Source organism: Protopterus annectens, chromosome 4.part0, assembly GCF_019279795.1.
Source record: "Protopterus annectens isolate FY-2018-M chromosome 4.part0, PAN1.0, whole genome shotgun sequence".
Lineage (NCBI taxonomy): Eukaryota > Metazoa > Chordata > Ceratodontiformes > Protopteridae > Protopterus > Protopterus annectens.
Window position 1 is genome coordinate 903,995,796 of NC_056733.1, and position 16,097 is coordinate 904,011,892.

The 16,097-nt window shown below is 40.4% G+C and overlaps 1 protein-coding gene across 1 annotated transcript in view; it reads right to left on the reverse strand.

Annotated features, from left to right (window-relative positions):
• The window catches only part of DEPDC5 (DEP domain containing 5, GATOR1 subcomplex subunit), a 2,513,958-nt gene that overhangs the window by 1,419,448 nt on the left and 1,078,413 nt on the right, over nt 1-16,097 (reverse strand). The window lies entirely within an intron of this gene.

The following is a 16,097-nucleotide window of genomic DNA, read 5'->3' on the forward strand; positions in this document are numbered from 1 at the left end:
CCCTTTGTGGAGTGGGATAACCGTCGCTGTGAGCCATTCAGTGGGCACATAGCCTGAGATGAGGCTATGACTGAACATGGTACTTAGGTGGGGTGCCAGTTCGTTCTGTAGTTCATGTAGAACGCAGCCTGGGATGTTATCAGGTCCCATGGATGCTGTGTTCTTGGCTTTGGAGAGTGTGTTTTTTTACCACTGCAGCCGTGTTTACAGGAACTTTGCATTCTTCCGGTATAGAGATGGGCCCTTTAGGGGATGAGGGGGGGTAAAGTTAGCACTGAACCTATCTGCCAGGATGTTGGCAATATCAGTTGGTTCTGTATATTTAGTGCCATTGTGCTGTAGCTCAGAGCAGAACGGAGTGTTGCCATTGAGATTCTTGACATAGTTATAGAATGCTTTGTGGTTGACTTTAGAGTCAGTGGTAATTTTGTTTTCGTAACTAGCTTTGGAGGATTTTATGAGGGATCTTTTTTCCCTCCCTTCTGCTAACTTCCTCTACTGCCTCTCCTAACTGATACTCTCTCTACTTGTTCTAACCAAACTTTTTATAAATTGTATTATGTGTCATACTTTCAAGCTTAGTCAACATTTAGGACCTCTCAGTACTTATATAGAAATGTTTTCATTACCAGTATTATATCTTCTGAAACTTTCATCACCTGTCTGTACTACTTGAAACATTATGCTTTAAACTGCATCACTTGAAAATATTGTAATATAACCTAAAACCTACTTGTAACCTGGTTTCTCAAGCCATACTACATGAAATGTCTTGCTCTAATTTGTTCACTTGTAAACATTGTAATCTAATGTAAAACCTATTGTAACCTTCTTACTGGAGCTATTCTCCCCAGGACTCCATTGAAAACGGGTTCATCTTGGCCCAATGGACTATCCTGGTAAACCAACTGCAAACAAATAAATAAATAAATAAATAAATCTCAGCTTCTTACGGAGGCTGACCAGGGAGTTCCTCCAATCATGGGATTTTACTCTTTTTTGCAACAGTTTCTTTTTTTCTGTTGTAGAGTTTGTTTATGGCAGGGGACCACCAGATTGGCTTCCTTTTTTTGGAGGATAGCATCTTGGTTCTGTTAGGGATTGCATGATCCATGCACTCGTGTAAGTGCTTATAAAGTGCATTTGTGTAGGATTCAGCAGTCATACCTCTATTGTCCGTCAGCATGGGTGTCGTGAAGTTTGCCACTTCTGTCTTAAGAAGTGTGAAGTTGGCTTTGGAGAATTTTTTTACGGTGGTTTCCCTAATGGGGGGTGGGGGAGGGATGCGGATGTCTAGGGTGATTAGCTTGTGGTCGGATTTGACCAATGAGGAATTGACCTCTGGTGTGGAGCATTGGTTGCCTATGTCGTTAATAACAAGGTCTAGAATACTGCTGCCCCTGGTGGGGGTGTGGATAAGTTGATCCAAGGCATTGGAATTTATGAATTCGAGAAAACGTTGAGCACAAGAGATGGTACACGAGTAGTTTTCCCAGTTAATGGTGGGGTAGTTGAAATCGCCCATTATTACGGTGTTAGGTTGCACCCTAATATTTTCCATTGTATCAAGAAATGATAAGTGGTTATCCTGGGGCATGGTGGGGGTTCTGTAGCAAGCTACAATTTGGATTGCGGTCTTGCCCAGAGTTAGTTGCACTTGGATAATCTCAGACGCATTTTGCTGAACAACTAGCCTGGAGGTGAGATATCCTTAATGAATATGGACACACCTCTGCCTTTAGTGTTTCGGTCCAGGTTAGGTGGCCAAAAGGTGTGGTATGAATTATAGCCTGGTAATGCAGGGGTGCTCTCTGGAGCCTTGAACCAGGTCTCTGTCACTGCACAGATATCAATGTTCTCCATTTTAAGGAGTGCCTCGAGTGAGTGCATTTTGAGGTTTAGACTTCTAGCACTGAGTAGCAATACCCTCAGCTTTTTAAAGAACTTTTTTGTTTTGCTGAAATTTGTTTACGCAGTTTCAAGTCTTTTTGGGATATAAAATTAATGAAGATAAAACAAAGGCTATAGCATTAAAAGTATGTACCCACACATGAATTGTTTAGCAATATCCACATTTATCCACATTTATGGGTCACGAGAAGATGCAGTATTTAGATGCATGGATTGTAAAAGGATTCTCTTACGGCAGCTAAGGATTTGTGGGAAGAGACTAAACAAAGGTAAAACACAATAAACAGGAAGCTCTTCATTACAGATATGGACAGCAAGATACATGCAGCAAAATGTTTTGTCCCTTTAGTTTTATACAGTCAGGCATAGTTTTATTAGCCAAAGTAGAAGCTACGGATGAGATGAAGGAATTTATTTGGGAAGGGAAGAAAGCAAGAGTTAAGTGAGATAAGCTGACCCCCCCAGAAATCAAGAGTTAAGTGAGATAAGCTGACCCCCCCCAGAAAGCAAGAGTTAAGTGAGATAAGCTGACCACCCCAGAAAGCAAGAGTTAAGTGAAATAAGCTGACCCCCCCAGAAAGCAAGAGTTAAGTGAGATAAGCTGACCCCCCCAGAAAGCAAGAGTTAAGTGAGATAAGCTGACCCCCAGAAAGCAAGAGTTAAGTGAGATAAGCTGACCCCCCCAGAAAGCAAGAGTTAAGTGAGATAAGCTGACCCCCCCAGAAAGCAAGAGTTAAGTGAGATAAGCTGACCCCCCCAGAAAGCAAGAGTTAAGTGAGATAAGCTGACCCCCAGAAAGCAAGAGTTAAGTGAGATAAGCTGACCCGAAAGCAAGAGTTAAGTGAGATAAGCTGACCCCCCCAGAAAGCAAGAGTTAAGTGAGATAAGCTGATCCCCCCCCCCAGAGAGCAAGAGTTAAGTGAGATAAGCTGACCCCCTCAGAAAGCAAGAGTTAAGTGAGATAAGCTGACCCCCCCCAGAAAGCAAGAGTTAAGTGAGATAAGCTGACCCCCCCACAGAACACGTTAGCTTATGATTACTCGATTAGAATGAATATTTTGAGTGATGTTGTAGAGACTCACATACATAACACAAGCAGAAGATAAAGTGGAAAGGGATGATGATGAAACAGAGGAGAAGTTTGAGAAATAAGAAAACAGCAGGATTGTGGATGCAAATTCTAAAGGAGAATATGAATATAACATTTGATACAGTTGTTCTTAAAGTAGTAGAAAGTGTTCTAAAACTAAACCAACACATGACTGGAGAAAGGAGATCTCGCCAATAGAAATTACTTTAAATAGGGGTACAGCAAGCAGGCTAGAGGGGGTTGGAATTCACTGCAGAGAACTGGCAAAGGAACCAAGGAACTGTGACTAAACTACAGAGAGAGAAAGATAACAGTGCAATGAAGCTAAGTAGAAGTTTGGACTGCAGGTTAGAGACTGCCTTCCCTTCCAGAGATTAATAACAGAGTACAGGCAAAGTGAAAGGGATAAAGGAGTGCTAAGTTAAAGCCCAGTTCTGGTATGTAGAGTTTTTAGCAGAGTCTAGAACAGAGTCTGCTGTTAAAAAAGGAGAATTAGTAGGGCATATAAAACACTGTATGATGACTATAAGATTATGCAGAAGAGGTTAGAAAAGATCAGGAAGAGATACTAGAAAGGCAGTTTACGTATGAACAATAAAAGGACATCTATAAGGCTTCCTTGTATGCAAAGTCCAGAAGGTTTAGGAATTTTGCTTGGCTGTAACTGCATAAAATTTTTCTGGGACTATGTTTAATGATGGAATGGCCATTCATTGTACATACACCATCAAAAGTCCTTCCCTCGAAAGGCCAAATGATCATAAATAAGTTCAAACGATTATAGTTGGCCAACATAAAGCGAACGGAACTAGTATGCACTTACTGGTAAGTAGATATAAAGAAACCTGCCCTTCCCCACTGTACTGAGATCTCGGAGTTGGTATATATAATTAGCAGGGGGTGTGGGGGGCTATGCCCCCAACAAGAGGATTCAGTGAACACCAGACCCTACCCTCCTTATGTGGGGGTGCACAACCCCCTTATGTTAAATACAGACCCCATTTTTATACCCCAAGCAGAATTCACAGAATTTTCCATCAAAGAGACAGCTAATGGCCGAGATGTGATGGGAAAGAGAGAGAGGTTAACTGGAAACCTTTTTTTTTGAGGGGGGTGTAAGTTGACAGATTTTAAAACTTCCTACGGAGTACTCCATTAGAAATGCTGAGGGAGCAACTGTAACTGAAGTATCGAATAGCGTAAAAGAGATAAAAGAACTTATGTTGGGATCTTTAGAAAAAAGATGGAGAAAATTATATACAAATAAAAAGAATTTGTGGTAACAATGCGTGCAGAATAATGTTCAGGAGGAGGAGGAGGAATGAACTTTAATGGAAGTCAGGAATTGAGCAATTTATGTCACGTCTGAAAGAATGATGGTTAGAAAGTAAGAAAACATACATGTAATGTATAATGCATGAACATGAAAAATATTAATATGTTTTTTTTCTTTTCTATTAATATATACGTGCTTATGCCTTAAGTGATAATTATCCAACTTTATCGTAAGTACATAGCTTCCATACCCTAGTTCATCTAGTCCATCCAATAACAGGACAAAATCCCAAGCTACATAAATTCCCAGGAGGCATCATAGCAGAATACCTTGGAGAACTGCACCTCCAAATCAAGCTCTGGATCTAGAGATAATGCCCAATCCTTAATGCTTGGAAAAAGTATGCAATGTAGACCACGTTTCTGAACAAGGCCATAGAAACTGAATCAGATCTTGCGGAATGAGCTAAAGGTTTAGTTGGCAATGATTTATTTTTCAAATAGTATGCAAAGGATATGTCATCCAAAAGCCATCTGGACAGTGTTATTTTTGGAAACATTCTGATTCAGCCTTTTGGGGGGCAAATGATATGAACTGAGGATCTTTTCTTATTTAGTTCTATGGAAGTAAACTCTTGAGTTGTCTGTGCATGTCTAATGTCTTCAGAAGATACTCTTCTTCTTTCGGCTTTTTCCCGGTTAGGGGTCGCCACAGCGGATCACATGTCAGCTCATGATTTGCAGTGGAGATTTATGGTGTCGAGTTATGGTAACTGGATGGGTTGATTCACATTTATCATCTCCAAAGCTATTTTGGGAACAAAGGACAGATTGGTTCTTAGAAATAGTCTGTCCTTGTGAAAAGAAAAAAAAGATGGCGAATTGGAGGATAGAGCCTGGAATTCTGAAATTCTGCTAGCTGACGTGATGGCGACCAAAAAATAAAGAATTCCAAGATACAAATTTTTGGTCTGTAGAAGAAGTCATCTCAAAGGTGAAGGTTTCGGGAGGGGGCTCTGATTAATGATTCCAGGAAAATAGTGAGGTCCCAAGGAGGGATTGTAAGGTCCTTTAGTGGAGGATACAACAGGAAGGTTCCTTTCAAAAAGGCCTATCATAAGTTGTGGGTTGAAAAAGAACAGTTGTGAAGACTGTTGTGAAAATTGAAAATAGATGCCAATTGTTCTTTAACTGTGCAATAACTGTAGCCAGCCTCATAACTTCAACAGGAACAATAAGACAACTGGAATAATAGTGGAAAGGGGATCTGCAACTATTTTTTTCACCCTATAAAGAGAGGTATTTCTACTTAATTTTGTAAACTTTATGAGCGGGTTTTCTCTTTGCAAAGCTGACAAAAAGTGAACCACAGACTTGAATATGTAAGCTCTTTGGCCATCAATGAAAACTGAAAAACATGCCACCAGCTTGATATTCTGTAGATCTGGGTAAGGCTGCCCTGACAGATGAGAGACAAGACCTCGTGTGGTGGATCTGTAAGCCATGGACCCTGGGCAAAGGGAACCAGACTTGTCTGGGCCAGAACGGAGCCATGAAGATCACTGTAGCTTTGCATGCTGCTTTCTATAAGAATCATGCAAACAGAGGGAAATGAATACAGAAGCCCAGAGTTAGGAATCAGATATAAATAGCTGATACATGGAGAAAGGCTGGCCACAGTAGATAAAAGATTTCTTGAGCTACTGTGGAATGGAGAGACCACTTGTGAGTCATTAGGATGGACCTGCTGAGCCTACCCACTAGCCTGCTGGCTTTCAATGGGATGTATTTTACAATTAGAAAGTGAAGTGAAACATTCTTCCATTGCCAAGTCCTCATGGCCTCTCTATAAACGGAGTAGGATTCATGTACCACACTATAGATATGCTGTCTGTTGTAATGGATATCAGCCCTGAAGGGTCTGGAGAACAGCCCTCATCTCCAGAATGTTGGGGTGAAGACTGGCCAGTGCATCTATGTACCTCTGATCACTCTTCCATCATAATGCTGCCCCACCCCACAGACCAGGCATCTGTGGTCATTGTGGCCGAAGGAGGTAGAAGAAAGTACAGTTTTGTACCTACCATAAATGTAGATGTTCGAGTGTATACCCTGCTGCAGTCATCACACTTGGGTTATCCTGCCATCAGGCGGTCCCGCAGTCGGCCCGAATTCCAAAGTCTTGGTCCGGCGTCGGTTGCTGTCGCTTCTTCCCTGACGTCAGTACACCAGGGGTATATAAGAGGCATCCGACGCCATTTTCTTCAGTTTTTCTTGCCCCAGATGTCGGGTGCCCCCAATAGGTAGGCAAAATATATACATATATAAATACATATCAAGATAGAGTAAAGCAATACTCAGCAGTATAAATGTCACCCAGTCAACGAATAAATGCAGCAAATAATCCAGGTAAAAGGGCTGGGAGACAACCAGAACTAGCATCAAATCTTATAAATGTCCAAAGAATATATTCACGGACTCCAAGGAAATATACGAAAAACGTTTAATAGAGAACATACACAAACAGTAAGCGCTTTCGCCGTAGCTTCTTCAGACTGTTAAAATTCAAATATTCAATTATAAGATTTGATGCTAGCTCTGGTCGTCTCCCAGCCCTTTTACCTGGATTATTTGCTGCATTTATTCGTTGACTGGGTGACATTTATACTGCTGAGTATGGCTTTACTCTATCTTGGAATTACTTATTTTACTTCTTCGATACTCGGCAGTAACATGGCTGATACTTCTATTAATATTGAATTGGATTATCGACCGGATGGTAATTTACAACGAGACAATATAAACGGTGCGTTCCACGAAGATGTTGCATCTATATGATTACGTTTAAATAAGGCAAGTGTAAATAACATTGTAGAGAATACTGAAAGTGGCGAAAGCCTGAAACGAAGAATATTTTCTTGCCTTAGAAGCAATGCGAACACTTTACTTTTACTAGATGTGGAAGATAACAGTAATGCCTGTGATATATCATCTCAGAGACTGGAACAGATGCGAGGGGCTATTTCTAAGTTAGAAACTGACTTCTTGAAATTAAAACGTCTATCTACTCAACGACAGCACTTTGAAGTGTGCATTAAAAAACATATTATACCGAGAGGTCTAAGAATCCTTAAAATGCCAACTTATGGCGAGCAGTATCCTGAACTTCTATCGCAATGGCAGAGATTGAACTTAGAATTGAGTCGGAAATATATTCAATTATTACTTGACTTTTTTGCCCCTATAGAGGAACAATTAATACAATCCATAACCAATCAACAACAATCTATATATGCTAAGTATCCTGAAACACTAGTGAATAGTGCTATTAATAATGTTTTGGATGGTATCTGTACTTATGAGCGACGGTTGCTGCTACAGAAGAAACATAAAATAGAAAGAGACATGCGCGATTTTCGCCAATCACATGTATTCACTTGGCCACGTACCGAACCAGTAGCTACATCTAGGTCATATAGTTCTCATCAGGCGGCACCTTCTAATTCATTTATCACATCTTCGCAGTCTGTCTCTTCTAAGCCCATTTCTACTCCACTCAGGGCCATGCATAATTCTGGGCCTTCTGAACTACCACGAACTGTTCTCCATAACAAGGAATTGATTACATCTCAGTCACAGGTATTACATAATCACAATGAGAATGGTAACTCCACTTCGCCTTCCTTTAGTTCGGTTCCTGTGGTTCGTCCAAAGACATCTAATGCCAGTACTGTCAATACTGACCTGCACAATGAGTCTACTATTGGATCCATCTTATCCCATTTCCCCCTTCCCATTTCTGTGGACAAGGGGGGAACAAGAGGCCGGTCCCAGAGTTGAAGACGACAGAAAAGGAAATTATCTTCCGAGAGGTTTCCGCAACAGACTCTCAAAAAAATGTGGACCAACTAGAGAATAATTTAGTGTGGAATATTTCTAGTAAAGAGTTAGATCAACACGAAATTAACGTGTTGAATAAAGGTCTTAGTTTTATACCTACTAAGCATTGTAAATTGACTGAAGTATTGACCGATATAAGACTTTTCACTAGGAATATTATGTTGAAATATCAGTTTGGCAACAGCACTATTAATTCTACACAGTCACTGAAAAAAACGAGTGATTTTACTCCAATCAACCATCCGCTGGTAAAAACGTTTTTTAAATTAGTTGAGGATGACATACACCATGAATTGTCACATGTAAACAGTAACAACAATAGATTCTATAAGAGAAATTATTGTAATCTTACATACAATGAGAGGAAGGCTCTCGATAGGTTGAAAGCTGACACTAATGTAACTTTTAGACCAGCAGATAAAGGTGGTCCTCTTGTTATAATGGACCATGATCACTATCATAGAGCTATGCAGGAAATGTTAAGTCAAGACAAATATTATATTACCATTTTGCCATCTATGGTTATACATATTAAAGAAAGAGTACGTGACTTGATAATTGACCTTGAGAAGAACAATGCCATTGATATTAATATGAAAATTTTTTTATTAGTAGAATATCCTCTTATACCCACTATTAATGGGATTCCCAAAATTCATAAACATGGCACCAATCCACCCCTGCGACCTATAGTGGCCGGTGGGGGTTGGAGTACTGAACCACTCTCTCTATTTGTGGAGAGTAACTTAAGACCCGTCGTTGACCTTAATAATTTTGTCTTAAGAGATACTAAACAATTCTTGATAGATTTATACCAGCATTTTAAAAACAAACCTTTGACAGCAGAGACTATCTTTGTCACCTTAGATATTCAGTCTCTGTTCACTGTTATTCCAAACGAGGAAGGCATCAGTGCTATCAAGAGATATTTGTCTAAACATAGTACATATACAGAACAACGCATAAACTTGATAGCTATTTTTGTTAAAGCTATATTGGAGAATAACATTTTTATATTTGAAGACACATTTTACCTGCAACGGAATGGCGTAGCTATGGGCACATCTTGTGCCAATAGCTATGCCAACCTATTTTTAGCGGATTGGGAAGAACATGTGTTATTTTGACATCATTTACACCTTAAATACGTTGTCTTCTATAGACGTTTTGTTGACGATGTCTTCCTCATTTGGCAAGGCAGTATACAGGACCTTAATCAGTATGTGATAGATATCAATAATTTCACATCATATTTGAAGTTTACATGTGAATATTCTCATTATAAGATACACTATCTTGATGTATACGTAGAGAAAGTATTGGGTGAATTTGTTAATACAGGAGTATATCGAAAATCTTGCTATCGCAACACTCTGTTATACAGGACCAGTATGCACACACCATACATCTTCAATAACATTATAAAGGGTCAAAGTCTACGTATCTCTCGACTGAACGTTTCAGAAGAAACTTTTCAAACTGAAATCAACAACTTCAGATATAAGTTACTCCAACGAGGTTACACAGAGACACAAATTAATAATGGGCTGTTACATATAGAGGCGAATAGGACCAGTAGAGCCAAGCCTTATTATTCAGAATATATTGACCATCCCTTTGTAAAAAGTGCTTTCTCTGATTTTGTTCGAGTACCCATGTATTATACAGTGGACAGAAAGAATATCATGGATATCATTAGCAAACATTGGCGTATCCTTACTATCGATGAAAAAATTAAAACTATAGTAGGGGGACACCCTAGTTATCAATTTAAGAATAAACCTAACCTTAAGAAATTACTATGCCATTCCAATACATGTACCAATACTATAGTGTGCCCAGGTACATATCCCTGTGGTCGCTGTAGATATTGTGATTATATAAATTTAGGTAATTTATTCATTCATCCAGATACTGGACATAAGTTTTATTTTCATGCTAGAGGCACCTGTGATACGACTAATATAGTTTACTTGGCTACTTGCTTAGAATGTGATGCATTTTCTGTGGGCAAAACCAATCGACCATTTCGTATCAGGATAAGGGAACATCTTTATGCCATCAAGATATGTTATATGCCCAATGCTTTAGCCAAGCATGTATCTAGAGCAGGACCACAACACATTTTTAAATTTATTGCTATTGATTATGTGATACCTAATGTTAGGGAAGGTAAAATAAAACCGAATGTAAAGAAATAGATTGGATCATTAAGCTACGTGCAGACCAAGGTAAAGGACTTAATGAAAGAGAGTCACTGAAACCCATTTTGAGAGCCAGGCGACTGAAGGTTAGATAAATAGCTTCCTTTACATAGTCGCAGTAGCAGATCATTAAATATATGAGCGCATATATACATATTTATTTATTTTATATATATTAATTATAAATAATTTTATTTAATATTGTTTCACTCATTCATCTATCAAATATATGAGTTTAATAAATATATGAGTTTATATATATATTTTTATCAAACATTATTTTTCATATTTTTTATTGATTTTATATGAATTTATTTAATATTATGAATTTAATAACCAAGTATTTCATAACTAAGCACTTTAGTAATTATTTATATATGTTGTTTTATGCTTTATATATTATTTTAGCATAAATTGATGTGGAGTCATATACATAAACATGTATTTAAATTATTATTTTAGATGTGATGCATAATGCTGAGAACAGCTAGGATTTTTTTCTGTGTGTTAAGATGTGATGGTTATTTCTATGTTATTTAGCATGCAATAGTTTGGCCACTATGTACCAGTATATACACTCATGACATCTAAGTATTCGATCACTATTTGGTTGTGTAGGCAGACTTGTAAAACTAGGATCTGCCAGTGTTGACTCCTATTTCAAATACACATCACAGTCTTTGGAATTCCTATTAATTGATATTTTTAATATTATTATTTAATACAATAGCAGTAGTTAAAATTCTAATCTTGTATGCTTTTTAGCTATAAGGTATAGATAGCAGATAGTATTGATTTACGCAGCTACTTTCTGGTTGTTATACACTGTTTTTTAAAAAACGATTAGAATGGCTAATTGGGGTATCTACGTCATTAATTAGCATTTATAAAGGTGATTAATTGAATATTTGAATTTTAACAGTCTGAAGAAGCTACGGCGAAAGCGCTTACTGTTTGTGTATGTTCTCTATTAAACGTTTTTTCGTACATTTCCTTGCAGTCCGTCAATATATTCTTTGGACATTTATAAGATTTGATGCTAGCTCTGGTTGTCTCCCAGCCGTTTTACCTGGATTATTTGATATATAAATACATATAGCTATATAAAAATAAAACAATACCCTTAGGCACAAGCAAATACACCACAGAGGTAGCATAGGATAGAGTGGTAGAGATAAGTTCAGCTAGTTCAGAGGGGATGGAGGAAGGGTAACCCGGACTGCAGCAGGGTATACACTCGAACATCTACATTTATGGTAGGTACAAAACTGTACTATATTCCTCGTGTTACCCTGCTGCAGTCATCACACTTGGATAGAATCCCAAAGCTAAAGATGGGAGGTGGAGTCAAACAGGGTTAAAGGAGGCTAGAAGGCCCTGCAAAACTGCAGTGGCGAAGCCAGTTCTAGTCTTGGAGTAAAGTGGTAAGTGATAGTGATTGGTGAAGGTGTGTACTGAACTCCAAGTTGCAGCTTCCAGAATATCCTTGGTAGGCACCCCCCTGAGGAAGGCTGTAGATGTAGCTGCTGCCCGGGTGGAGTGGGGCCTAATGCTAGCAGGAACTGGTTTTCCATGGTGGGTGTAGCAAAAACGTATGCAATGTCCTATCCATTTGGAAATGGTCTGTTTTGAGATGGCTTTTCCTTGTGACGCTGTAGCATAGGATACAAAAAGCTGGTCAGATTTTCTGAAAACCTTAGTTTTATCCAAGTAGTAATGTAGTTGCCTGTGAATGTCCAAGGAATGCAGGAGTCTTTCTCCTTTGTTCTGCGGATTTGGAAAGAAGGTGGGTAAATGGATGGTTTGATTTAGAGCCACACTGGATACCACCTTAGGTATAAAGGAGGGGTTAGTTCGTAGAGAAACTCTGTCTTGATGAAAAATGAGGAAAGGCTCTACCGTCAAAAGAGCCTGAAGCTCTGAGACTCTTCTGGCTGAAGTAATTGCTAGCAGCAGGGCAGTCTTCCATGATACAAACTTTAAGTCAGCTGAGAAGGCTGGCTCAAAAGGAAGTAGCGTAAGTTTTTCTAGAACAAAATTGAGGTCCCAAGTAGGTGTTGGTGCTCTCCTGTGAGGCCTAATGTTTTTGGCCCCTCTGAGAAACTGCCTTAGAAGTGGATGTGAAAATACGGGAGGATCCGTGTTGTAGTGAGCTGAAATTGCTGAGGCGTGGATTTTAATAGATGAAAAAGAAAGTCCTTTGTGTAACATCTCAGTTAAATATTATAGAATCTGAGGTATGCCTGGCAGAAGGGTATTTTGGCCTTTAGCTTGGTTCCAGGCGCAAAACCTTTTCCATTTGTCTGAGTAGGCTTTCCTGGTGCTGGGCCTCCTGGCCTCCAGAATAACACCCATAACAGCTTGTGAAAGAGGAGCTGGCTGGTTGCTTAGATTTGCCATGCAGCCAAATTTAAGGTTTTGAGCTGGCTGTGTAGAATCTGACTGTCTTGCTGTGTGAGCAGATGAGAAATTTGTGGTAAAATCCATGATGGGCCCTGGGCCATATTCCTTAATAGTGGGTACCAGTGCTGGCGTGGCCAGTCTGGGGCAATGAGTATCATTCGTGGTCTCTCCATCCTGACTTTCAGCAGCACCTTTGTGAGAAGGGGCAATGGAGGGAAGGCATATACTGACAGCATTTTCCAACTGAATGAGAGTGCATCCACTTTCCAAGCTTGATGGTGAAATGTCCTTGTGCAAAATTTTGTTAGCTGATAGTTTTGGGGGCTGGCAAACAGGTCTATGTCTGGGCGGCCCCATTTTTGAGTTATCATTCCAAATACTTGTGGATCCAGTTACCACTCGTGGGGATCCAAGATGTTTCTGCTTAGGTCGTCTGCCAATGTGTACTTTTTTCCTGGCAGGAATTGAGCTTGTAATTGTACTTGGTAAGCCAGTGCTGTGTTCCACAAGGTCATTGCTTGCTTGCATAGAGGGTAGGAGTGTGTACCCCCTTGTTTGTTTATGCACCACATTACTGTCCTTATTATAAGCTGTCCTGGATGTAAGAGGTCCTTGAAGGCTGTCAGGGCATTCTGTACAGCTAGCATTTCTTTTTGATTGATGTGCAGATTTCTTTGATCTGCAGTCCATATGCCTTGAACGCACCGTCCTGCCATGTGTGCCCCCCAGGCATAGTCCGATGCATCTGTTGTCATAGTCTGCCTGGCAGGGGGTAAGGTGAAAGGCTGACCCTTGTTGAGGTGACATGCCTGTGACCACCATAGTAACTCCTGTTGAAGGCAGGGAATGAGAGGTATCATTGTTTCCAAGCTGTGGCTGTGTTGATTTTATACGCTTTTTAGGTACCATTGTAATTTCTTCATATGCAGTTTTGCAAATGGTATTAGTAGTATGCAAGATGCCATGAAGCCCAAGGCCTGCAGAATTTTTCATGCAGGGAGTTGGGTCTTTGTTGCCATTGTTTTGAAGTATTGAGTTAGCTGTAGTTGTTTGTCTGGCGTCAGGTAAGCCATCTGGGCCGTTGTATTCAAGCCGGCACCCAGGAAATGTCATATTTTGTGAGGGCACTAGTTCTGATTTATTTTCGTTTACTGTGTACCCTAGGCAACTTAGAAGGTGTTTTACAAAAGCCAGATGATGTAATAGAGTGTCCTTGCTTTCTGCTTGGATGAGGCAGTCGTCCAGGTATGAATATATTTGAATTCCTCTTTGTCTGCAGTATGCAATTACTGGTGCCAGGCATTTTGTGAAGACCCTGGGCGCAGTAGATAAGCCAAAGGGCAGTGCAGAGAATTGGTAGTGGGTTGAACCTGCAATGAAGCAGAGGTATCTTCTGCAATTTTGTCTGATAGGGACATGCAGGTATGCCTCCTTGAGGTCCAACGTTACTAGCCAAGCTTTCTTGCCCAACATGGGAAGAAGCTGCTGTAGTGTTAGCATCTTGAATTTGGGTACTTGCAAAAAGGTGTTTAGAATTGAAAGATCCAGAATGGGTCTCCAAGCATTGTCCTTTCTGGGGACTAGAAAGAGCCTTGAGTAAAATCCTTGGCCTTGCTCCTGTGTAGGTACCAGTTGAATGGCTGCCATGTCCATGAGAGCTGTAATTTGTTTTTGTGCCTCTGCCCATTGATTTTGTGGCAGGTTTGGCATGCCTTTTATCCTTGGCAAGGTGTGGAAATGGAATCTGTATCCTTGTGAGATAATGTCTAGGACCCATTTGTCCTTTGTGACGATGTGCCAGTTGTCTGCAAAAAGTGTTAATTTTCCTCCCAAGGGAGCTGCCAAGAGAGTTTTGCTTTGCAGTTTGAGGTTTAAGTCATTGTGTTTGCCTTCTAGTAGTTTGGGACCTGTCTTCTCCTCCCTTCTGCGTTGCAGTGCCCCATTGGCAAGGTTTGTAAGGGATTTGTGCTTGTCCTCTGCCCCGTGGGCGCCTGTATTTACCCCTCTGTGGTCTGTCAGAAGCTGGAAAGGACCAATTTTTTGTTGGCCAATTTCTGCTGAAGCGTGGGGACTGTACCTGTAAGAAATCTTTGACCGTCTGCATAGATTTTGCCTTATCCTCCATTTTCTTTAAAACCTCTTCTGCTTTAACCCCAAATAAGACATCCTGCTGTAAGGGTGCATCTAGTAACTTTGCTTTAACATGATCAGGCAGAGTTTGTTCCTTTAACCAAGCATGCCTACATATAACAGACCCAGTAACAGCTGCTCTACAGGAAGCTTCCAAGGAATCAAATCCACACTGTAAAGTATGTTTGCCCACCTGTTCAGCTGCATGCAACAGGTCCTGCATTTCCTTGAATTCAGACTGTTGAGGGTGCGTGCTCATCTTTTGTTTTATTTGAGACATTAGGAATTGCTGGTATTTAAGCATGTGAAATTGACAATTTAGTGCTCTCGTAGCCAGAGTAGCTGAGGTGTAAACCTTCTTCCCCTACCTATCTAGTGCTCTGGAGTCCCTTTCAGAGGGTACAAGATTTTTGGCCATAGAAGCCTTAGCCCCTTTGGGACCCTGGGAGATTGTCTCTGGATCAGCAACAGGGCTTTTGAAAAGGAATTTGTGTGAGTCAGGCACTCTATAGTATCTATCTGGCTTGGCTGGAGCAGGAGGCAGAGAATATGGATTTAGACTAGATTCTAAATAAACATCATCCACAATGTCTAAAACTGGGGGGATAGCAAGTGGTCTGTGCTGGGGGAGTAAAAGAAACTCTTTGAGCCTTTTCTTTGAGTTGGAGTAGTCCTGACCTTCCCAGTGGAAATGTTCCCTCATGGTATGTAAGGTTTCCCCAAAGGAATAGTCTTCAGGGGAGAAGCTGAGGGAATGGAATCTTCAGCATCAGAATCTTCATAAGGGGGAAAGGAGTAATCCTGTTCCTCAGAGGAGCCTGAGGAAATAGACACTTGATCAGAGGAGGCATAATCCTCCTCTTGTCTATGCCTTTTGTCGGGGGGGGGGTTGGGAACCCCTGATTAAAGAAATCAAATCTTCAGCCATTTTAAGCATCTGTTTCTTAGGCATGGGGCCTTGAACTGGAGACTGAAGTGCAGTCTTTTTTGGTTTTAGAGGAGTCTTAAGCGTAGCATAAGATTTTATGGTGAGAGTAGTCGGTCTGAAGACACCTTCTGAAACCGAAGGTGTTTCTACAGCACCGGCTTCTCCTTCTGCAATGTCGTCGGTAGGGCCTAAAGAAAATGGCTGCGTCGGCCTAGAACTCTCTGCTAGAGAATCTGAAGCAGTCTGGGGTTCCGAT